The sequence below is a fragment of the Sphaerodactylus townsendi genome, linkage group LG07 (genome assembly GCF_021028975.2).
Source record: "Sphaerodactylus townsendi isolate TG3544 linkage group LG07, MPM_Stown_v2.3, whole genome shotgun sequence".
Lineage (NCBI taxonomy): Eukaryota > Metazoa > Chordata > Lepidosauria > Squamata > Sphaerodactylidae > Sphaerodactylus > Sphaerodactylus townsendi.
Window position 1 is genome coordinate 60725221 of NC_059431.1, and position 25461 is coordinate 60750681.

Consider the following 25461-nt stretch of genomic DNA (forward strand, 5'->3'; position numbering starts at 1 on the left):
AATTGGGAATTTGCAGGGTGATACGTTACCTAATGTTCTCGAAGTAGAAGCAGTAGAAGGCAGGGAGTCCACGCCAGCTCGAAACCCCCGGTAGAAGATTCTATATCGCATCCCTAAACTGACCAGACCAAGGGGAGTAAGGGTACAGGCTAGTAATGAGCAACGTGCAGTTTCTAGGTGAACTTGAAACTTTTTATAAGGTAAAGCTCGCTCTCTTTGGCGGGAAAAGGAGCCAATTTGCACTCTGTTTCCACAGCCAGTTGCTGCTGTTGGTTCTGGTGCAGAGCCTTTCAGCTCTCAACTATGACTAAGCCCGGGACAAAGAGGCCAAATTACATTGTTAAGCTAAACGAGAAGCTGCTGTAAAGCTTCTATGCAGATTAACCTTTTAGGGTTACTGCCCAAGATATTCAGATTTTGGCTGAGACATTAGACCAAGGAAAGGTGGGTGACTTTAGGAAAGTAATAACAATGGGTAAAGGAGATGCAGAGGAGCAACCATCTGTTGCTGACCTGGTTTCTAGAGGAGATAGGGAAAAGGCAGTATCTGATGCTGAGGTCGCTTCCCGTATTCTTTGTCTTTAACAGTATCTTTGCAAGGTGTGGTAATCAAGCATGCCCTTACATAGGATGAGACCTCCAGGTTATTCAGGAGTAACTCATTCTCTTAATTAGATCATGTTAAAGCAGACCTTTGGACATGCCGCTACCTATACTGAGAAGTGCTGTGAAAACTTAGCTTCTGCCAATATGATTTTAAAGGAATATATATTGCCATTTATTTATATATATCTATAGGATTGATCAGAGGGCTAACACCTCCACCCCACACCATCCAAAAGGCCAGTCGGGGTCACAGGGAACCGGCAGAGCTCTTCCCTCCCCTTCCACCCCTTGCCACCCTCCCCCACCCCTAGCCACCCCTTCAGGTGACCAGTTCAAGAAATGCTTCTGATTGATGAAATCCAGAGTGGTCATTGTGTGGAACCCTTGACCTGACATTTGGGAGGACTTGGTGCAAAAATCATAAAGATCCATGAGGATCCATGTTTTCCAAGCAGGTTTTTGAACCACTGCAGCACCATGGAGCTTGGGATGCATGATTGTTGTGATCAGATATGCTGCCAGAGGCATGAGCTGTGATGTGCTGGTGATTTTGGGGTGACCAAGTGCAAAGGATCCCAGAGGATTTGTGTTTTCTAAGCAAGTTTTTGCACCACTGCAGTGCCATGGCTATCTGTCAGGTGTGCTTTGATTGTGTAGATCTGCACTGCCATGTTAATTCTTGTGCTTTGTTTAGCTCTGTTTCAGACTTGTGTGATCTAAATTCTATTTAATTCTTTATTGAATGCTCCATCCTTTTGATTGTATTCACTTACACTGTATAATCTGACTTGAGTTACAGTGAGAAAGGTGAACTATACATGCATATTCATATTGTTCCATCAAGGTAACTAACAGATAACTAATGAAAGAATACATTTTGAGACTAAATATGATAAGATCTTCTACATTATTTCTATTAGATCTTGGATAGCCACTTTTGAATACTGTTGATCATGATTATTTGATACTTCCATTAGGTCGCTGTATGGTGGTGGCTGACAAAATACTTAATTAGTTTTGATCTTTCCTATCTAGTAGAAACTGTAAGCTGGTAATTCAAGATTGGAATCAGAAACATAGCCTCTAATTTGTGGAGTTTCACAGGTGACTGTACTCTTACATGGTTTAATAGTTATCTGTGATCTCTAGCTGAAATTATCTGAAAGTTCCTCTCTCTTGTCTGTGTCCCAAATCAGTCGCTGGAAGAGATGATCAAGTAGATGCAGATGAACAAGCTGAAAATGAATCTAGATAGAATGGAGGTGATGCTTGTTTATACAGCTGATATTCGAGAGAGAATTGGCCTTCCTGTTTTTGATGGGGTGAAATTTATCCTTAGCTGAACAAATAAAAAGCCTTGGAATGTTCTTTGAAGTATAATCCTCTACTGTTTGAGAAAGAAGTTGAAACGTCAGCAAAGAGTGTTTCCTTTCAGCTACAGCTAATTAGGTAATTGTGCTTGTTTCTAGCATGCTATCTCATGTCACATAATCTTGAGTTTATCTTACAGTATCACACTGGGTCCAACAGCTATAAAAGGGTGACTATCATTTATGTAAGTTTAGAAAGTTGGTTAAAATACATAAATAAATGACATAAAGAATCAAGAAGCTGTGGCCTGGGCTGAGCAAGTCAAATGATAGCACCAGCTAAGGGCCAAAACAGACATGTTGAAGATGACAGACTTCTGTCCATCTCTAAAAGGTTAATTGCATAAACATATACATCCAGTTCACATGGGTAAGGGATAGATAATTTACAAGGTAGTTTGCAGGGTTGTTCCCTGTTTAGTGGCAGCATTTCTGGGGGCATTCTAAGCTTTAGAAGGAATGGAAATGTGAGAAAGTTGCACACTGCTTCCACTGAAGTAACCACTGAAGATCTGAAACTAGACATTTCCAGTAGAAATTTCCTTCCATTAGAATTACGCAGTTTAGGATTGCCCTCCCAATATCCTTCCTCAGTTTTGTAAACATAATTGGTCTCCCTGCAATGCTTGTAAAGGGGGCATGATACGTTCTTTCAAAATATATGTTTTGTTTATAAATGCTAATAAAAACCCCTGAAATCTAGTTTTGATCAGTAAAGTGGAGTGGAATTGAGAAACTAAAATCTACTAGCCTTTTCCTTTTGGCAAGGTATAAACTACGGCTGTGTGTACAAGCAATTTAGCATTTATGGACCAACAGAAATCCATGATCTTCACCATCTAAATTTGTTGCAGTGATGACACTAGCATACAAATATTTGTCAGACATGGTTCTCATGAGAAATCCATTATTAAGAACAATAATATGTATTAAGTGTTGTACAATAACTATTAATTTATTCTGATATATAACTTACCTTCCAGGTGGGTAAAAACCATCACATAACCAATATTGCATCCAGATTATAAGGAAGAACAAAGGAGAGAAGCACAATGCAGAGGCAAACCAGAGCAGAGACCTCCCTATGGGGATGCAAATAGGGGTGTGTGATGTGTGTGTGTTTACAAAACATTTCAGGCAATATAAGGCTAAGAGCAATTTTCCAAGGAGAAGAGTATTTATTTTTAAATATAAGATATACACTCATTCCTAATGAATGTTTTCATAGCATTTTGTAATTGTATTATTATCAGTATAAAAGTCACTATAATATCAATAGCATAAAACCCATTTAAAGCATATATTTCTTCAAAAAACGCACAAAATGCCAGGCAGTGAATTCATGCATAACTATAATAGTAACTCTTCAATATTTCAGGAATAAGTTGTTTAATGGGATGCCTTTTAAAATGAATGTATCGTTTCAAAATATTTTCTTGCATATACGCAGCTTCAATTGTCCAAAGAAGATGTAGAGATGCAGTGGCAACGGCTGCTGAAGAAGTTTTTCATAAAAACTTTCTCAACCTGTTAGAAACCCTACTCTGTGAAAACCCCATCTGACCCCACGTCCTCTCTAAAAACACTTAGCAGACACCATTGGTGCCCATGATCACCACTTTGGGGGCTTGTGGTCTATTCTTTATTCCTTAATCTGATGGAAGGCTAAACTGGACCATGACTGTATTGTGTATGGAGGGTTAAATGTTTTCTCCCAATTATGGTTGCCAACTCCAGGTTAGGAAATATATGGAGATTTGGGGATAGACCCTGGGCCTGATCTTTCTGTACCTTTCCAAATATTTGTTTACTTTATATGCACACATACACACACAGAGCCCCATCCGGGGGAGTGGGGGCAAATCTGCTGTTGGAAGCAGTGCAAGGTTGCACCAGAAGATTTGCCCTCCCCAAGGCATTTACCTTGGCAGAGGGGTGCCAGTGCATGGCCAGCAAGTTCCCCCCGCCAGTGCTTGGACGCAGCACAGGATGTTGTGACAGCATCCCCATGCCTCTGCCACCTCCGCTGGTGTGGCAGGTGTGGGGCAGGGGACGTGGGGGGAGGAGCCAACATTGGTCAGTTTCCTTCCAGCCTTTCGTCCTGTTGTGCTGGTGGCTGCGAACAATGACTTACACAACCCTTTTAAGAGGCATATACATATTGCATGCTATAAGCGCTTCTTGGCGGCAGGGAGGTTGTCACACTTGTGAAGCTAGCACCATGAAAATTCCTTTGGGAGTGGCGTGTGGAGCAGTGCAGCACCTGCCCAAATTTGTGGATGGGGCTGCCCCTCACAAAAATCCATAACTGTTTCAGATCTTCAGTTTGGATACAACAGTGTGACAAGGCAGACCAGGTCCTGTCCCACTCACTGAGCACAATACATCCAAAGATAAGCACTGAATCTTTTGAAATAGTCTTCATTTTGTTTTACAGACAATGAGAGAACCAGTATTGCATGCTGTGGAGCTCCCCGTTGTTCCAATAATACAACACAACTTCCTTTTTTGGAAATAGATCTTAGCCGCAGCCCTCTTTATTAACCAAAATGGAAGCTGGGCAAGCGTAAGGGGCACATCCTGGCCTCTGGGCAGCCTGCCTGCTGAACCATCCCCAATCCCTATTGGAGAATTGAGACAGAAAGTTACTAGATGCCACCTGAGTGCATGCCCATTAGGTGACACCCCTTCCTGCCAGGGGTAGCGAGCTCTTTGCAAAGCCTCCACAGCTTGCATTAGGGAGCACACCCAGTGGTAGGATTCAGCAGGTTCACACCACTTCAGCAAAACCAGTTGTTAAAATGCCTCTGGTAAACAACTGCTTGTTAAATTATTTAAATCCCACCACTGGAACCGGTTGTTAAATTATCTGAACCCTACCACTGAGCACGCCCCACCCACAGACGTCTTATTAAGGCCACCAACCACAGGGAGGTGCAGCATGCAATCTCGGCCTCCCTAAAAGGATATGCTCCTATGCCCAAAACCTCCACAGAGCTGGCCTTCCAGCTCCCACCACAGCTTCCTAAGCCCTTAGCGATTGAAGCAGTGCATAATGTATTGCAAGCACCAAGATGTCCGTTCCCCAGTCGGACAGGTGCACTCCGTTAGGATGAAAAAATGTTGTTTGGTAATGGGAGATATCATTGTGCGGAATAACCTCTTTGCCCAATTTCCTTACCACCTTGGCTGCGGCCTTGCAAATCTTCCTCCTGGATCAATCAACCTTCCCCGGGTTCTGAGCCCCCCGCCATGCCTGTCTCCTTAACAGGTAAGACCAAAAGCATTTTGCTCCTGTCCCTTCCTATCAACTGAGTCTTCCCAGGATTTTTTCAAAGATGTGTGTGTATGTGTGTGTGTACATATACATATACATATATGTATCTCCTAAAGTGTCACATATAGTGATTTAAGAAACCTTATGAAACTATCTGTACAGGATACTACAGATGCTCCCCATTACTTAACAAATATCACACTGCATTAGCTACCCAGCCCCTTTTTGCAGCAGAGCCACTGGTACTAATATGATAATTTAACAACTGCCGGAGCAGTTTTTAAAATGTGTCATTCCTAAATACATTTACTGAAGAATTTCACTTTTGAAACAATAAGCAATTTTTCTCATAGTCATGTCTTGCAGCAACATATGCCAAAGAAAAGCTTTTTAAAAAGAAATGATGATGTTACTGGGATCCTTTTTTCCCTTTTGTTAGCAGAGGTGTTGTAAATGCACTTCCCACATCCATTTAAATGCAAATCTTCATGCAAATAATCCCTTCGAGTGGAGAGGAAAAGAATGTTCAACTGAAGACAAAGCTAGGAGGGATCAATGGAAAGCATGATCAGGGTGTCAGCTGTACAATTTTCTAAAAACTCTTTTTGGAGCCAGAGTGAAAACATATTAACTATTGTGTAAATATCTTCTTAATAGATTGGTCCAGCTCTGGATTGATCCTGCTGAGGACAAGCAAAATGAATGGACATAAAATATATGTACATATTCAGGAATCTTGCAATAATATATGCACATATTTGCATATAATATTTGTGTTTATCTTTCTATATTTTTTTCTCCAAATGAGGACAATGTTCTAGAATTTATTTAGACACTATTCAGATGATTAAGTTTGTGTTAAGTTGCATTGGATACATGTATGTGCATGTGTTTTCAAATGTTTTTCAATAGAGAAATAATGATGTAAAGGATTAGAGGAATTTGGCATGATGGAGGGAGTTTCCTGAAAAAAACTTTTCCCATCTACGTTTTTGCTGCAGCCTGTTGTATGGCATATTCTTCTTGATAGTTCCCCATGTCTCCTAAGCAGCTTTACTGTAGTCACAAAGTACAGCTGTTGCAAGGGGGAAATGAGAAAGATCTTCTTCAATTCTCAGAGCTTGTATTGAGTTCCAACATTTGTTTAAACTAGAAAAAAAGGTGCTGTACATATCTTGTATTTAAACTGAATATGTTATTTTAACACTGGCGCCAGTCAGGGGGTGAGACTGGCATTTGTGTTCAGGTTCAGATTTTGTCTGTGCCCATTGCCTTGGCTCTAGTATTGTGCCTCATCTTGGGCGATAATGAATCATCATCTTCCTAGAATGCAACATGTATACACAGTACATTTTAAAAGGCTTGAAGAAGCAGTAAGGATTGCTTCCGTCAATTTCTCAGGGTCAGGTTGCTGTCAACAATGCATCATTTTATGAAAATCATATTGTTTTATATTTTGAATATAGCTACACTACATAAATGGCCAATGTCAGGCCTGTGCCATACTTGGCCTGGCATCTCGTACGTCCACACCAAGGCCACAGCTGGCCCAGCCATTATCATCACCTGAGGGTGGGAAGGTTTTCTTTCACCTGCAATGTAACTAGTGAATAGTGCTTAATGTTCCCCCTTATCTACAACTTCCCAAAGGGGAAAAGCACCTGTCTCACAACAATGTCTCTGTTCTCACTATCTTTCTAATGCTGATGTTTTGGGAATGTGAGGGAGGGGGAATTATGTGTTGAGCAATGTTGCAACTTACAGGTATATACTGGAGTTCAGAGAGCAAAGTGATAGCTTTGGCTTTCTGAATCTCGGGCTGACACAGTTCCAATAAAGTTCTTGAAACTTTCCTGAGTCTTGTTTGTTGACTGGAGTAACAGACCTTTACAGCTATGACCCGGAATGTGCACTATCTAGACACAGTTAAAAACGTGTCCCTATGTTTTCACTTAAACATCTGTTTAACTTTCAAGCAAAAAGACTTTCTTACAATGGGATATTTATAAACTGAGTGGGGAAAAAATAAGCAAAGGGATTTGTGATCTGGCTTGCACACCTAGTCTCTGGCCTCCTTTAACTGTTTCTAATAAGAACCACTCAACCCTAGTCAACCAGGAGTTCTGCTGAAACATGTCATTGGGAGCACAATGTTTTCCACTCCATGATAGTTTTCTGATGGTACAAGTTTAGACTTAAAAAAGGCACTGCATGAATTATGGACTGATTACTGCTAACCTTTGTACTATCTATATGAAGAAAATCCTGACAAATTGAAAAGAAACAGCCTATCTTTATATGCTGGAAGAATTCCAGCAGTTCACTTTACAGCTCTGTTACAGCTCACACACTACCTACCTTATCTCACAGTCTTGGGATTTTAAGTTTACAGATGTATGGTAGCCTTACAGGGACATTCCTCACAGCTGTAACACATTAAAGGTCAGAGAATACGTGGCAAAGAAAGCACACCAAGAGGAAAAACAGGAAGGCTTCATTGAGAAGTGAACTTTCCCACGCTGTTGGAAGATATATTTTGAAATGGGTAGGAAGTGTGGTTTTCCCTTCAAACACAAGATTTTTAATCACTACCATCAAAAAGAAAGAAGTTTAGTGCACAAGGAAATTGTGCCATCATGGCCTGTTACTACAACTCAGAGCCAGGAAAAAAAATACTTGAAGCAAATGTATGAACTGTGGAAACAATATCCAGATTCAAGTATCAGCAGCAAAGACACTGACCCCTGGGGGTAGGAGGACAGCGTGGGTGTGTCTTTGCAGCTGCCCGGAGCTGAACAGGAAGGCAAAGTGAGTCCCTTGCACAACCCTGGGTGGCTCGCTTGCCTCAGATTGTTCTCACTCCCTCTCTTGCCGGATCGCACGACCAGCTTGCTCCCACTCCCTCTCTTGCAGGACCGCGTGTGAAGCCACGGAGAGCTGCAGGAGAGGAGTGAAAGAGCCGTTTGCTGCTCGCGAGCCGCGGGTTGCCGACCCCTGAGCTAAAGGAACAACACTTGAAAACTGTAGGCCAATAACATGTTTGCCCACTATTCTCAAACTGCTCACTGGCATAATACTGGCTACTGGGAAGTGAATAACATCCTACCGTTGGGGGAAAAAAGGGAACGAAAGAATGAGCAGGAGTACGAAAGATCAACTCCTGATAGACAAAATGATAATGAAGAACTGCAAGAATCAAAGAACGAATTTGCATTTGATCTGGATCGATTACATGAAGGCATTCAACTCACTGCCCCGTGGTTGGATCATGAAATGCTTGGAAACAGTTGATGTCAGTAAAGATATTTCAGTATTCACTGAAAAAGCAATGAGACAGTGGAAAACTGAACTGGCAGTCGGAAATGAAAACTATGGAACAGTTAATATCAAGTGAGAAATTTTCCAAGGTGATTCACTGTTTCCCTTACTGTTTAACATTTCCATGATCTTACTAACACTGATTTTAAAGAAAACGAAGTTGGGATATCAAATGGTCAAAGACTTTTAAAAATCTGACATTTGCTGTACATGGATGATTTGAAGCTCTATGAGAAATAGCCGCAACTGAATCACCGGGGGCAGCCATTGCACCTGTGGTGAGCAAGGAGGCAAAGGAGGTTGCTTGCAAAGGCATTGCTTGGGACCAAGCATGCACAAGGTTTGCAATGATTGGCTCCATGCCTTTAAAGGCGGGAGGAGCCAAGGTATAAAAGGGCGCCACACCCTGAGCTCGGCCTTCTTGGCTGTCGAGACTCAGAAACAGCGTGGGTGTCCTCGTCTTCGAGTTCTGAGCATAAGGCCAAGAAGGAGCGGACTTGGTGATATCGGGCTGTGATCCCTGCGAGGGGAGTCAGCCCACTTTCTTGTTTAGGGTAGCCGAGTAGGGAGACCTAGGTACCCATCCACCCCCCACCATCTTTCCTGCGTTGTTCCCTTACTGTCTTCTTCCACACACCCCACACCCCACCACACCCCCTCCGTTTTTCTTCTCTCCCTTTCACCCAGCACTGCATTTCAGTAGCACGCAGCTGCGGGGGTGCTGCTTTCACTATGCCTCCTAAGCGAAGTAGGAGCATTGGGTCGCCTGTAGGCGAGCAGGTTCCCTCAGGCCGGGCTAGAGCGCTTTTGAACAGGGTGAGGGCCCAGACAGGCCCAGGAGCAGATGACCCGGATCTGGTGGTGAGCAGACTCGGCGTGGCGGCCCGGTCTGAAGCCTCGAGAAGTGCACAGAGTTTACAACTTTCCCCGATAGGGAGGGGGATTAGGGCCAACCTTGCAAGGAGTGCTTCCGTGGCTCCGGAGCAACACTGGGCTCTGGAGCTGCAGCCCAGCACGTCGGGCGGTGCAGTAACATCGGAGCCAGGGCCCAATAGCGACTTAATGAGGAGCTTGGCGGACACACTCCTGCATCTATCACAGGCCTTGGGCAGGTCGTCGTCGAGTCTTAACCCCCTGGCCGGGGCAGACGAACCGGTGCCCTCTACCTCGTCGGCACCAGTTTTCATAGGAGAGCAAGGTGCGACGGGCCACCCGGTCCCCGCACTTCAGCTTTCTCCGCCTGTGTGCGCATCCACCATCGGTCAACGCATCGGCGGGGACAACGGGGCATGAAAGCTGCAGGAGGAAACGATCTTCATGGTGCTCTTGTTCGTCTCATTGGTCGCCCAGCTCTTCCACTTCCAGTGAGTCATCGGAGGACGACGAGATGCAGGCAACAGGGGAATACTGGTATCAGGGCAAGAAGGTGCCTTCCCTGCCCTCATGGCTTGCAAAACGCAGGCACATGTTCAGCCCAGAAGCGCCACCTACTGGTAAAGCTTCTGATGACACCGGGAACCCTCCCAGATCTCACATGCCCAGGAAACTAAGGAAGCGGGCACTGGGTGGTTATTATATGGATGTTTTCAAATGCTTGAGAAGGGAGGGGGAACTGGGTCTGGCAGGGGGTAAGGCTGATAAGAAGAAAAAGGAACACCCCGCAGCAGACCACACGTTTGATAACTGGTTAAGGGGCTACAGTGAATATTTGGCCTTGATTGCGGATGCCTACCCTTTAAGGGCTTGGCACTTGGTGGCCCACATGACTCATGTCCTCCGGGCCTGCAACTTGGCAGGCGAGGTCGCGGCCATTGTGTATGGTGAGGCGGTAAGGAAGAATGCCTCTCACAAGAGCCTCTTTAGATGGGATCTAATCCATGATCAGACATGGATGGTAGTGGTTCACCCAGCTCTGAAAGGGACCAACGAGAGCTGGCAGGGCGAGAAGGCGCAGAAAGGGTTGGCCGTCAATAGGACTGCAATGAAAGGGACTTGTTGGGAATTCAATAAGGGTTCCTGTCAGTGTTTTAAATGCAGGTATGAGCATTCCTGCTCCAACTGCGCAGGTGCACACACCAGAGTGCAGTGCATGAAGGCTCCCTTTCGGCAGCCCTTTCAGCAGGGCTGGAACCCTGGCTCCGGCCAGACACAGAAGGAGGGCAGCAGCCAGGGCAGTGCAGCTGCCACCCAGAAGCGCTGAGATCCCCACATCATTAAGAACTTTGGCCTTGTCTCCAGTTTGCTTACTGGCCCTAAAACAATGGTTGGAACGCTATCCAAAGAAGGCCATGGCAAAAAGGTTGTGGGAAGGTTTTTCCTCAGGTTTCGGGATTCCTTACCTGGGCCCGAGAAAGGCTTATTTCACCCCCAATTTGAAATCGGTTGCAGAACATCCCGGGATGGTAGCTGAAAAACTGAAAAAGGAGGTGCAAGTGGGTAGGATAGCGGGCCCGTTTGACCGCTCCCCTCTGGAGACTTTGAGGGTCTCGCCCATAGGCATAGTTCCCAAAAAAGGCCCAGGTGAATTTCGCCTCATTCAACACCTTTCCTACCCCCGGGGCAACTCAGTGAACGATTTCATCGACCCTGAAAGGTGCTCAGTGCGTTATGCCACTCTGGACGAAGCAATCTGCCTCATTAGGAAGGCTGGCTCTAGAGCGGAGCTGGCAAAATGTGACATTCATTCTGCCTTTCGACTCTTACCAATTTCTCCACAGGACTTTGAGTTGCTGGGCATCCATTTTCAGGGCCAATGGTATGTGGACAAGGCAATGCCCATGGGTTGTACGGTAGCATGCTCTGCCTTTGAGGCGTTTAGTTCCTTTTTTGAGTGGGCCTTTATGCAGAGGGTCCCCTCTGGGCTGGTCACCCATTACCTGGACGACTTCCTCTTTGTGGGGTGGCATGGCACTGGGGAATGCAGGACAGCTTTGAGTGCCTTCCAGAGCTTGACCAGGGAACTGGGCGTGCCCCTGGCGCCCAACAAGATGGAGGGTCCAGCCATCGTTCTCAGCTACTTGGGCATTCAATTAGACACCGGCCAGGGAACCTCCTCGCTTCCTCAGGAGAAGCTCAAGACGCTGGGTGGTGTTATAGCCACAGCTTTGTCACTTCAAAAGTGCAAGCTTCGGTTCCTCCAGTCCTTATTAGGTCACCTTAATTTCGCCTGCAGGGTGGTGACGCTGGGCAGGGCATTCTGCGCCCGGCTGGCCAGGCGCCTTTCAGGTGTCAGAGCTCCGCATCATCATATCAGGATCACTAGGGGCATCAAGGAGGATTTGAAGGTGTGGCAGGACTTCCTGTCGCGATCAATGGCGTTTCCCTGTGGCAGTCATCGCTGGAACCGGGCCTTGACCTACAGGTGCATTCCAACGCTTCAGGAGCACACGGTTTCGGTGTCTACTTTCAGGGAAAGTGGGCATGGGGCCTCTGGCCCGCTGCATGGCACAAGAAGGGCATCACCAGGGACCTCACTTTTCTGGAGCTGTTTCCAATTGTGGTGGCGGTACACTTATGGCATGACAGGTGGCAGAACAAACGGGTTCTCTTTTGGTGTGACAATCAAGCAGTGGTTTGAGTGGTTAACCACCAGTTGTGCAAGTCAGACCGGGTAATGCGGCTGGTGAGGGATTTGGTGCTTACGAGCCTGGTGCACAATATCTCCTTCAAAGCTACTTTTATACCCGGCTTGAATAATGACATTGCTGATGCTCTCCCTGGCCAGCAGGTGGATCGCTTCAGGCGTTGGCACCAGGGGCGGAGGAGTTCCCGGAGGCTGTATGGAACCTTGGCAGCAGACCGTGATCACAGGTGTATTGAATTCGTTAGCTCCGGCCACTTTCTGGCAGTATGATAAGGCTGTACAGGCGTTTCAAACGTTTGCAGCAGCTGCTGGACGCCCCATTCTCAGTGGGGTGGACACGGGCTTGCTTTTGGAGTATTTGGTGCAACTTTGTGGTCAGGGATTGCACCCTCATACCATAGGGGTTCACCTGGCCGGGATTGCCTTCTTTTGTAGGATCTCTGGCTTCCCGGATGTGACAACGGCCTTTGTGGTCCGCAGAATGCTGGCAGGCTGGTGTTGGTCAGGGCCCAGCCTGAGAGACATGAGACGCCCGATTACTAGGGAGGTGCTCCGTGCTATCACGGGCACTTTGCACCGGGTCTGTTCAACAGACTATGAGAGGCTGCTGTTCATGGCAGCTTATCACACTGCTCACCACGGGGCCTTTAGGACTGGCGAACTTGTGGCCCTCTCCTGGGTGAGGCGGTCTGGCAAGGTTTTGCAAGTGCATCAGTTGGTGCTGTCGGGCGACCGCGTATACGCGTGGCTGGCCCACTCTAAAACTGATCAGTTGGGCCAGGGCACATGGGTTACCATGCCAGCCCTTCCTGGTGACGCAATATGCCCTTTGGCCTCCTTGACAGCTTGGCTCCCTCACAGGCCCCGGCAAGGGGGCATGCTTTTCATTCACAGGGACGGTTCTCCGTTGACCAGGTTCCAGATGGTGGCAGTCCTTCGAGGGTGTTTGGCGCAGCTGGGGCTGCCGGCTAACGAATTTGGACTCCACTCTTTCCGTATAGGCACAGCTACCTCTGCGGCACAGGAGGGCAGGGCCCCCGACGAGATCCGGGCCCTGGGCAGGTGGCTTTCGGGAGCCTTAAGAACATAAGAACATAAGTACAAGCCAGCTGGATCAGACCAAAGTCCATCTAGTCCAGCTCTCTGCTACTCGCAGTGGCCCACCAGGTGCCTTTGGGAGCTCACATGCAGGATGTGAACGCAATGGCCTTCTGCGGCTGTTGCTCCCGATCACCTGGTCTGTTAAGGCATTTGCAATCTCAGATCAAGGAGGATCAAGATTGGTAGCCATAAATCGATTTTTCTCTCTTTCTCCCAATACTAGAACCAGGGGGCATTCAATCCATAGGAGGACTTCCCCTCTTATTCCTTGATTGCTGAGTTTTCTCAATAGTCTCTGGTGAGGAACTTTGTCAAAAGCCTTTTGGAAATCCAAGTAGACAATGTCCACTGGTTCCCCCTTATCCACATGCCTGTTTACACCCTCAAAGAACTCTAGTAAGTTTGTAAGACAGGATTTGCCTCTGCAAAAGCCATGCTGACTCTTTCTCAGCAGGTCTTGCTTTTCTACATGTTTAATAATTTTATCTTTCATGATAGATTCTACCACTTACTCAGGAACAGATGTCAAACTGACTGGCCTTGTAATTTCCCCGGTCCCCCCCCTAGATCCTTTTCTTAAAAGATTGGTGACATTGGCCATCTTCCAGTCTTCAGGGATGGAGCCTGATTTTAGGGATAAGTTGTGTTATTAAAGCAGAAGACTTCAGCAATTTCATGCTTTTCTGAGCTCTTTAAGAACCTTTTTTAAGTGAATGCGATCTGGGCCAGGGGATTTGGTAGCATTTAGTTTATCAATTATGACAGAACTTCTTTCTTTGTCTATCAATTAGTTCCTTGGATTCTACTCTAAGTAGTTTCTAATTCAAAGTGCAGGAATTTTCCTCACTCTCCTCTTGGTGAAGACAGATGCAAAGAATTCATTCAGCTCTGCAACCTCCCTGTCATCAAGCTAGTACCACCCCTTTGTTCCTCTTTGTTATCTAACGGCCTCACCGCCTCCCTAGGCTGGCTTCCTACTTCTTTGATATAATTTAAAGAACTGTTGTTTATTTGCTGGTCTTGTGATGTTCGTGCAGCCATCGCTCCTCATAATCCTTTTTTGCCTCCCCTTGCCAGCTAACTTGCTTCTCTTTTATGCCACCATTTGTAGTTCCCCTCTCATATTCTTTCATCAATCCAAACTGGACTTCCTATTTTTCTAAAAGACATTTTTCTTTTTTCTGATAATTTCCTCAACCTCTCTCTTGTTAACCATGGTGGCTTTCTATTGGACTAGGTGCTGCTCTTTCCTAACCTGCAGAACACATCTCCAGCTGAACTTTTTAAGACTGTGTTTTTAAAATAGTCCCTCCAAGCATCTTGGACAGTTTTGACTCTCTTTGATTTTCCCCTTTCAGCTTCCTGCATGACTATCCCCCCTCATCTTCTGAGAAATTTCTACCGCTTTCTGAAGCTAGCTTTAATGTAACTACATTAGTAGTTGTCACTTGTTAACGGTGATGCAGAGATACTCGAATCTGACAGCATTGTGGTCGCTGTTGTCTCATCGTGCTCAATGGCTTTCCAACACTGACTTCCTGCACCAGGTCCTGGGTCCCACATAGAATTAGATCTAGGATCACCTCTCCCCTGGCTGGTTCCACAACCATCTGTTCTAAGCCACAATCATTTAGCATATCCAAGAATGCTCTCTCCTTACTATGACCTGAACATGCATTTTTCCAGTTTATATGGGGATAGTTAAAATCACCCATTACCACTACATTTTTGTTTTTGTTGGCCTCTCTAATTTCTTTTCCATCTCAGAATCTTCCTGTGCGCTTTGGTCAGGGGGACGATAATATATTCCTAATATTAAACTGTCCTTTACACCTGCCTGGTATTGATATCCACAGTGATTCTGTAGGGGGGAACTCAGCTCCCCTTTCATTGTCTATTTTATGTGACACTATGCCTTCTCTTTGATGTAAAGTGAGCAACTTCCACCCCCAATGCGCCCTGTCCCTATCCCTTTTCCTATAGGGGCTCTTCCGTAGCTCTGGGGATAACAGCAGCTCACTGGTTCTCCTCATTCCACCATGTCTCTGTAATGCCCACTATATCAAAGTCCTCCTTCAAAACTCTGTACTCCAGCTCCCCCATTTTAGGTCAAAGGCTTCTACTATTAGCATAGAGACACCTGTATACCCTGCCTCTGTCCTTAACCTGGGATTTATGTGCTTTACCCTCAAGTCTTTTGTAGACACTATCCCTTGTCACAGGCACATTGCTATGTTCCTCACTTGTATGTGGGTTGATTTAGAAAACCTCCCTCTCTGTCTGCATCCCCATAGATACTGTATTCCGAACTGAAGTCACCTCTGCTCCTGTCGGCTTTCCCCCAGTGATCAGTTTAAAAGCTGTTCTGCTACCTTTTTAATGTTGAGCGCCAGCAGCCTGGTTCCTCTTTGGTTAAGATGAAGCCCGTCCCTTTTGTACAGGCCTGCCTTGTCCCAAAAGGTTCCCCGGTTCCTGACAAATCTGAAACCCTCTGCCTTACACCACCTTCTCATCCACGCATTGAGACCCTGTATCTCCGCTTGCCTAGCTCGCCCTGCACGTGGAACGGGTAGCATTTCTGAGAATGCCACCTTGGGGGTCCTGGACTTTGCATTTTTGCATGTCTGCATGTTTGTTTTAATGTTTACACTTTGTTTAATGTTTACACTTTGTAACATTTTATATTATTGTATTTTATAAGTATGTAAGCTGTCTTGAGTCCCTTTGGAAATTGGCGGAGTAGAAATGTAAAATATAAATAAAAAATAAATACTGAGGCCAGGGTGGGGCTTGGGGAGGCATGGCCATGCCCCCCAGGGAGGGGTTGGGGTGTGACCCAGCCCTTGAACCCCCCCATAAAAAATCTATACCTACGTCCCTGACTGAAACTATTGTAGATCAGTTATTCATCGTCCAAATGTTCTTTCATTAATTTCCTTTAAGTGTCTGAAACCAATTTGTCCTTTCCAAATGGTTGCTGAAATGCAAAAGATCTCTTACCTGAGTGCAATTTTGCCACCATTCTTGTTGTGAGTGTTCTTACCTGCTCAGTTTACACAGTAAGATACAAAATTAAAACAACCTGAAAAAAAATATTCCTGCAGCATTGGTTGGGCCTTTTTTTTTCTTTTCCAATCTCTAACTGCACTTCTTTGGGGCTCTCTCAGTACTCATATGGCCTGCAATTCTCACAGACGCTGAAGGATTATAAAATCTGCTTGAAGGCAATTCCTGAAATCCAGCAAAATTTGCTGGCTGGCACTCAAGTTTTATGAAATAAGTGTCTCAGTGGATGGTGAAAGTCATAAAGAACAAACACAAAAAAGCATATGAAAAATAACAGAACTCTAGGGGAACAAGGTGTAGCTATGACCCCATGTTAATTTCTACTCTAAGCCTTCTAGAATTTTCTCCCAGTTCATTAATTAAAGATATCCACAAATCCATGATTGTAGCGGTCTGTTGCTATTTTGGGAGCTTATCAAAAATAAATGGGAAGCTTATTAAGGGCAAATTTTGTCTACATTTTCTGTGAAGATGGCATTGTTATTCTCAATATAACCCCAAAATAAATTAGTTTATGAGAAAATGGCTTTTGCAGTCACCAAAGAGACATTTTTAAACGGAGATTTAAAAAAAACAGTACTCCAACTATTATAAATGTTGGACAAACTGCACTGTAGAGATAATATATGCACTTGTTTCATATGCTTCTAATATCTAGGGACCAAAGGGAAAGAATCAACTAAAAGTTGTTGACTAGTTGTGTATCTCTAGGCATAATGCAGATTGACTGTGTTAAAGTATAGCAGATCAAACAGAAATAATTCATCTCTAAAGCACCCCTTTACTATCACTTGATAGTGTGGCTTTAGGTATGTAGTTACCATGTTAATGGTAATTTTATCTCTGCATACATGATGCTGAATAACATATATTTAACTTTATGATGAAATTCCTACTTCTTGCAACACATCAAAAGGTAATCTGCTTTATTTATTTATTTGATTTATACTCACCCTTTCCTAACAAGTAGGAAATTTAACAGTAAGAAGTTTAGATCATATTTGCTGTCTTAGGAATGCCTTCATACATAAGCTTATAGAAGTACAGCAGCTTAGGCTTTGGAATCAACATTCAAGTTTCACCAGATTCAATCCAGTTATTCAAAATCCAAACTGTTGCTGTTCCAATTCCTTGTGCATAGTCTTTCAGACTCTTCACCCCGATCCAGAAAGGGGATTTTGCTGCATGTTAATCACAAATGTTCTTCAATGGAATTGTCAGAGCAAGTAGCAAGAAGACTAGAAGAAGAGGGAAGAAGTCATGGTTCAGTGCATCTGCATGGCATGCAGAGATTCCAGTTTCAGTCTCTAATATCTGTAATTGATAAAATCAAATGATATGAAAGAACTCCATCCAAGACCTTGGACAGTCTAAATGACATTGATTTTGGCAGATCAATGGTCTGATTCAGTATAAGACAGTTTTATGAGTTCGTGCGTTAAACAGGAAGTTAGAGAAAGTTCTATTCCATGCATTTTTCTGCATGAGAGCATGTAAGTTAAACAAGAATGATTTCATTTTTAAAGCATACTTTTTATTATTTCATTATTTATTTAGAAAAATTATATCCCACCTTTCTGCCCTTACAAGGTGACCCATTAATAATTTAAAACATACAAGATAAAATACATTATAAAATCATTAAAACAACCCATCTTCAAATCATACCTGATAAAAACAACTTCAAAAGGAGTTAAAAAACAGAACTAAAACAAATATAGAAGACTTAAAAATATATAAAAATGAAGACATGGATGGGTTGGAAGGAGGGATAATATGCCAAATGTACATGCAGCTTCATGGAGCTCCAAAAGTGTGGATGTGGGGATTTGTTAAAAGGAAAATAATTTTGCAGAAGAATGTGCCATTCCATACGGTTTGTATGTTGGGTCATGCTATTGCCACATCTGGTGGGACAATCAATGCAGAGTTAAAAATCATAAGATGTAAACTCCAGGGAAAAAAAGACTTGATGCTTTTGCAGAATAGTGAAATTATCAGTATTTAGTAATCAGCATATCTGAAGGCATGCATTAAGACAGGCCACATAGAAGGGGTGCTTTTTGTGAAAATTAGATAATTTAACATAATTTAATGGTGCACCAACATAGCTACAACTGGCTAATTTTTACTATACGTAAAACAACAAATCATGTAGTTGACATTAACGAGGCTTTATCAGAATCATTTTTACAAGGCAGACCAATTAATAATTTTATGGTTTAAAAGCCCATTTTTAATATTTCCATTGGTTAAAAAAAATCAATTGCTGAATTTGCTGTTTAACTACTTTTTCTTCCTAGAATTAACATCGCTATCCATGTTATTGAAAGTGTAAGAGCCTGACTCAGTTTCTGGAGCACCAATTCTGGATACTTTAAGAAAGTGTATAACTGTCAGCTCCCTCCTCTTATAGCCAATGTTGACCAAATATTATTTTTAGAATATGTTATCTTCTCATTTAATTGTTAATCCATTTTATGTTTTACTTATACATTAGATCAATAGCCCAATAGCATCAGTTATGAGTCTCCTCATATAAATCAAGCAAGTAATATTTTAGTTCACCAGATTAAGATTAAAAAGATCATATTTGCAATGGAAACTGTCTAGACTTTCAAATCAGTAAAACATGGAAGTATTTTCCTCTTGTGTTTCTAATGAATTTTCTTTTTTCTTCTTTTTTGTACTTCCATCACTAGCAAAAAAAAATTGGAAAGATACTGTAGCACTTTACCCCTCCTCCCACAATGGATTTACCGTAGAGTTTTTGCAAATTTAGAGCATCCCATGATGTCACATCAAATTTGTCGTTGAAGTGACATCAGTATGTTGGCATAGCACAATTCCTGTGGATTGCCTGATGCATCCTAGCAACACTACAAGGTTATACCTGAGCCCTCCGGGGGGAGGATGGTATAGAAATTAAAAATTCAATTCAATTCAAAAATCATGAAATGACCCTGCTTCCTCTGTTTAATCATCCAACCAATTTGAATCAACAGCCGCTTGCTGCCACTTGCTCTTTGACTCGATCAAAAGCAGCAGCATAAACTGTACTCTCTGAGACCAGGGAAAAAGACAGTGAGAAAAAGGAGATCTGGTGGGGGTTTTCGTGTGTGTGTGTGTGGGTTATCCTTAAAGCTCAATCCTTATCTGGTGTGTGTATTTTTGAGGGCTTGTGTGTTTGTTTGTTTTAGGGCTTAGGGAAGCTTTTTTTCTGTGTGGGGAATTCCATTGTTGTTGGGTGTGTGTTTGCCTCAGGATGTTGAGGGGTGGGGATTCTGTTTAATCACCCAACCAGTTCTTGTCCCATCTTCAGGGAGATAGCAAAACATAAGGTAGTGACTAGGGGCAAAAGTGTTCAATCATTAGGTCACAGTCTGGAGCTCTGTTCTGAAGAATTTAAGGCATTTAAATATGGTAATAATGACAGAATGTTCCAGTCCTTGCAGTCACATGGAAGAATGGCTACTGATCTGAGCAGTTTAAATATAAAAATAGTTTTTTTAATTAAAAAAAAATATTTGCATTTGTGTATTTCTGCCTGAGAACCAAAACAGAATGGCCATTCCCAGTATTTTTAAATGACCAGTAAGAGGTATGATGTAGGCCTGTGGCTTAATGACAAAAAAATTGCACTGTATGCGGGAAAGTCTTGATTGATAACACCAGTTGAAAGCATCTGGTAGTAGGTGATGTGAAAGACCATTACCTGAGATTCTGAAGAGCTGCTGCCAGAGAGAGTAGAAAATATTGACCTTGCCAGACAATTGTCTGACTTTCTATAAGGCAGACTTATATGTTGCTGTGTTTTTATCAGGACTGCAATGCAAAAGAAAAGGATTTACTAGTCAAAAGAATTGCACATATGCATACATGTAAAGTATACTTTTTTTAGCCCTAGGAGGGAAGAAAGAAAGAGGATGGTTTTGATGAAAGAAACTATATGAAGAAAAGAATGTAATCATTGTTTTCATTCACCACAGGAGTTTGAGCCACAAATGTCACAGGTTGGACTGCGTGTATAAAAACCTAGACAGCTGGTGAGGAAAGGTAATTTAAGGCACTTGTATTTCATATAGTGGGATTTGTACGTATGGTATATGTTATGTATTTTTTGTTATATTTTTACAGTTTTAATTTTTGGTTTAAGTCTTGACCTTGGGTGAAGATATTTAATACTTCAAATGCATATTCAAATGCATATTTCAATAACATTTCTAAAAAGCCTACCTATTTTGGTAATCTGTTCTTTGCCAATAAATGGTTTTGTTTCACATAAATGACTTGCCAAATGGAGTTGCTTCCATAGGGCTACATTTGAAATGGCAACTATTCTGTTGCTTATGTTTATGAACTGGGCCTACAAGCAGCCTGTGAAGCGAGCCTCTTAAGGGTCTACTTTTATCAAGTTTTCCAGAATTTGTTAGTGAGATTTAGGCCATAAAGTTGCCCCATTGTTGACTTGATCTGAATCAGGAAAAAATTATTTCTTTCCACTGGGTAACATTTTGTGTTTATTCCTTTGTATGTCATACAGGCCAATTAATCATTATAGAATCCTCTTTACCTCACAGGAGATGTGAGGAAATGATAATGTTTTATGTAAATAATTTATCCTGTGGCAGATGTGGAGTTTCCAAGACTACTGTCATTAAGAATATTGACAATCTTCAGAACAAATACTCAGGCTTTGGCTCAGTAGCAATTCTAATATGATAATATTCAGTTTCTCATAAAAAGGGAAACATTAAGGTTTAAGTTTTATTTAAGTGTTCTAATTGCCAGGTGTCTCAGAACACAGAATGGGTTTTTCATATTCAGAGTGTACAATAAACATCACATAATTTAACATTCCTACTTTACAGATGCATAATGCCTCATATTGCTCACTTTGGTTGGGTAAAAGTTATCTTTTGTGAAGTGAGGGAATGATTCATAGCAAAAGTTATCCAAGAGAATAAATTCTACCTAGCATAATGGCATCATATATTATTAGTGACAGAATAAGATGCATGACACACTTCTTTCTTGTCATAACGTGTGAACCACCTCACCACCTATACCTTTAAAGACTTAACCACAAAAATTGTATTGTGTCTGAGTTACCACAAGAATATTAATTCAACTGCAAATTTTCCACAGGGAAATACAAAGTGAGCAAATTCAAACACGGATATCTTGCAACTGTGTGTGACTGGAAATATAATTAGGCCCTTAGAGTAAATTAATGAGAGGGTAACCTAACTTTATTCCATGGTATCCCAGGTCACACCTCAATGACCTCTATACCCATATTCCTCCTTGGTTTACTGAAATGCTTAGGGGAAAGGGTGGTTAAATGGCTAGAGTGATCATGGCAGCAAACTCATGACATGGCATTGAGACTACATCATAGAGCCAAAGCAGTTAAGAAAACTTTCTTTTCTGCCTCAATTATGTCTGCTAGTTCATGTCCAGCACAATTATTTAACAGCTAACCTCCCTGAAGGAGAGCCCTGAGGTTATGGTGATTCAGCCTTTAGCTGTCACTTGTTTGTAAAGTTTTTTGTGAACAAAGTCTCAAAGCTCCACCAGGGAAGACATCTACATTAGATTTAATGCAAATAGTTTAATAGAGGTGCCATTAGTTTTAATGCGAATAGTTTACTAGAGGCACCATCTGGTACTTTGGGGGGACCATTTCTGCCCGTTCTCATCATCTGAGAGGGTCCTCACTGCTGTGAAGGCTACAACTTGCTCCATGAATCCCGCTCCATCATGGTTCATGAAAGCCAGCCAGGATGTGATAGAAGGCTGTCTGAAGGGGATTATTGATTTAGGAGCCAGCGTGGTGTAGTGGTTAAGAGCAGGGGTACTCTAATCTGGAGAACTGGGTTTGATTCCCCATTCTGCCACTTAAGCTGTGGAGGCTTATCTGGTGAACCAGATTAGCTTCTGCACTCCACATGTCAGCTGGGTGACCTTGGGCTAATCACAGTTCTTTGAAGCATTCTCAGCCTTCCCCACCTCACACGGTGTTTGTTGTGGGGGTGGAAGGAAAAGGAGATTGTAAACCCCTTTGAGTCTCCTTACAAGAGAGAAAGGGGGGGATATAAATCCAGATGATGATGATGGTAGATTTCACAGCTGCCAGATCTTTAGCTGGTTGTTGGCCTTTCATTACAATTCAAACCTCACCCAGAAGCCTAGGAAGTTGTAATGTATCGGCATAGTATTCATGTGGATCCCAGCAGGGCAGCCTTCTGAATTTGACAGATGTTAATTCGAAGATGTTTCAAGTGCTGCCCTAGTGTTTTCGAAATGGTGCCCAGCGTGCCGATTACCACTGGGACGACCTCAGCTGGTTTCTGCCATAGACGCTGAAGCTCAATTTTCAAATCGTGGTATCTAGTGACCTTCTCATGTTCTTTTTTCAATGACCCTGCTGTCACCGGGTACTGCTATGTCAATGATGGTCACTTTCTTGTCTCCGAGCATGGTGTTGTCTGGTGTATTGTGTTTCAACACTTTGTCCGTTTGGATTCAAAAATCCCACAGGATCTTGACCTTCTCATTTTCCGTTACTTTCTCTGGACAATGTCCTCACCAGTTCTTAGATGATCTTAATTCTTAGATGATGTTAATTCTTGCATAAATTCCAGTGGATCATCTTGGCCACTGAGTTGTATCTCTGTTTGCATTCAGCCTGGGCAATCTTTTTGCAGCAGCTGAGGACATGATCTACAGTTTCATCAGCTTCTTTGCACAATCTTCACTTTGCATCATCTGAGGATTTTTCGATTTTGGCCTTGATCAAATTTGTTCTAATGGCTTTCTCTTGAGCGGCTAAAATCAGGGATTCAGTTTCCTTTTTCAGAGTTCCAGTTGTTAACCACAGTCAGGGCTTTTCGTTATCCACCTTGTCTTTGATTTTCTCCAGAAATTGGCCATGCAGTGCTTTGTTGTGCCAGCTTTCAGTCCTCAATTTAATCACATTTTTCTGTATTCTTGTTTGGTTTTCTGGGTTTGCAGCAAATGTCTGTTCTTCACTTCAATCAATGCCTGTTCTTGACTTTCCGTCACATATTGGATTCGAACGTCCCACAGGATCTTGACCTTTTCTGTTTGTACTCAGTCTGGGCAATCTTTGTGCAGCAGCTGAGGACATGATCTACAGTTTCATTAGCTGTTGTTGTTGTTGTTGTTGTTGACAAAAACAACAAACACATTGTATCACAACCACCAGATCACTAGTTGGTGTTGGCCTTCTATCCGCTTCGAGTTCCACTGTGAGTAGCAGAGTGCTGGACTAGATGGACTCTGGTCTGATCCAGCAGGCTCTTTTCTTATGTTCTTATGTTGTTGTACTTCACCCTGAGTCCGGCCAATTATTTAGCTAATCCAGTACTGTCTACTTGGACAGGCACCAGCTATTTGAGGTAAACAGATCTGGAGTAACTTTGAATTATATTACTCTTATGTTTGATGGTGGATGACACAAGAACTATGTCTCAGATATGTGATTGGGGTCTTAGCTTCCGACTCTTATGACTGTGCCATGCAGGAGCAAGCAGTTTCAGCCTCTCTCCCCCGGCCATTTTGTGTAGCCAGATCACCCAGCTTTTTTGTGTAAATCACATTACTTGCATGACTATGTCTAATTTTTGCAACAGAACCACTGGCAGCTCCACAAAGTGGTTTGAGGACACAAAATATGTGCTGGGGTGAGATAGGGTATGGTGTGTGTGAAGCTGCTCCTCCTTACCATTATTGCTAGCATGCATCTGGGAATCATGAAATTCCCATTTATGTCAGAGACAAAAGTCCTTTTGCCATTAACAAACAAACAAAAAAGACCTTGCAGTTTGTAACAAGGCCCCTGGATTCAAACCCCCTTTCTGCCATGAAGGTTGCATGACTATCTTTCAGGAAGGTTGCCTATTACCTTCTCTTACCTGAATTTAGGTCACAGGGTCATTATGAGGATGACATAGGAAAAGGTTAGAACCACATATGCTATCTTGAGCTCTTTTGATGGAGGGGCAGGGGAAAATGGTAATAGATGGATTTCTTTGGCTTGCTACCTAAGCACATTTTAACTGGAAACACTGGTATCTGAGCACATTTTAACTGGAAACACTGGTACAGAAGCCATTAAGTGTGGAAACTAATGCCATCTGATCCAATCCCAATGCCATCTGATCTCATATTGATTTAAAAGTAAGGATCATTTACTTGCTCTGACATGAATAGCCTAAGTTTGCTCAATCTTGTCAAATTGCATAAGCTAATCAGGGTTGGCCCTGATTTGGATGGGAGACCACCAAGAAAGTCCAGGGTTGTGAGGCAGAGGCGGGCAATGGCAAATCACCTCTTAATGCCTCTTCCTTGAAAACTCTACAGGGTTGCCATGCTATGACTTGGCAAAAAAAATCGCCTGTTTTAATAAAATATATCCCCAAATCAGGGTATCTTTGTATGTTTAAAAGTATGCCAGGTCCAGTGATTGTAAAGGGATATCTTTGTTTATCTTTCTGTGAATGAAGCCCAAAACATTCAGTTAATTACCTGCTGTACAACCAAATGTAACTACAATTTCTTCATTTAGTTTGAATCCCTGTGCAGAGGATACTTGTGATTTTGTTTTCCTGCTCTGAAAATATACTTGTGAAAAATCAACCTGTGGCATAAACAATGGAGATATTGTACCATGCTTATTTGGGTTTCTGACAATACAACGAAAGTCTAGATAGATTCTTCTCTTTTCATCAGTTGATGCTGTACCTCACAACGACTTGCTCTCTCAAACTGATCTCTGCCATAAAAATCCATGCATGATATATATAGTCATTTATATTCTAGGCACAGAAGATGAAATAATGTCCATTTTTGTGGCGTCAAGGCATTCTCTTGCTTTGCAAGCAAAACAGTAGATCTTTCATTTGGCAGTGACATTCCACAAAGTGCTTATAATTCAGTGCTCGCTTATCAGCTGTCCAATCTCCTTCTCTAGGGAATGTGTCAACCATCAAAAGCAGTGGAGGAGTTGTGCAGAATTTTAATGGCTTCTGTTTAATCAGATTCACTTTCTTAAGGGCATTTAATCAATGAGGACAAGATGTAGGCAGATTTTTAAATAAATGTGTCACTTTAGC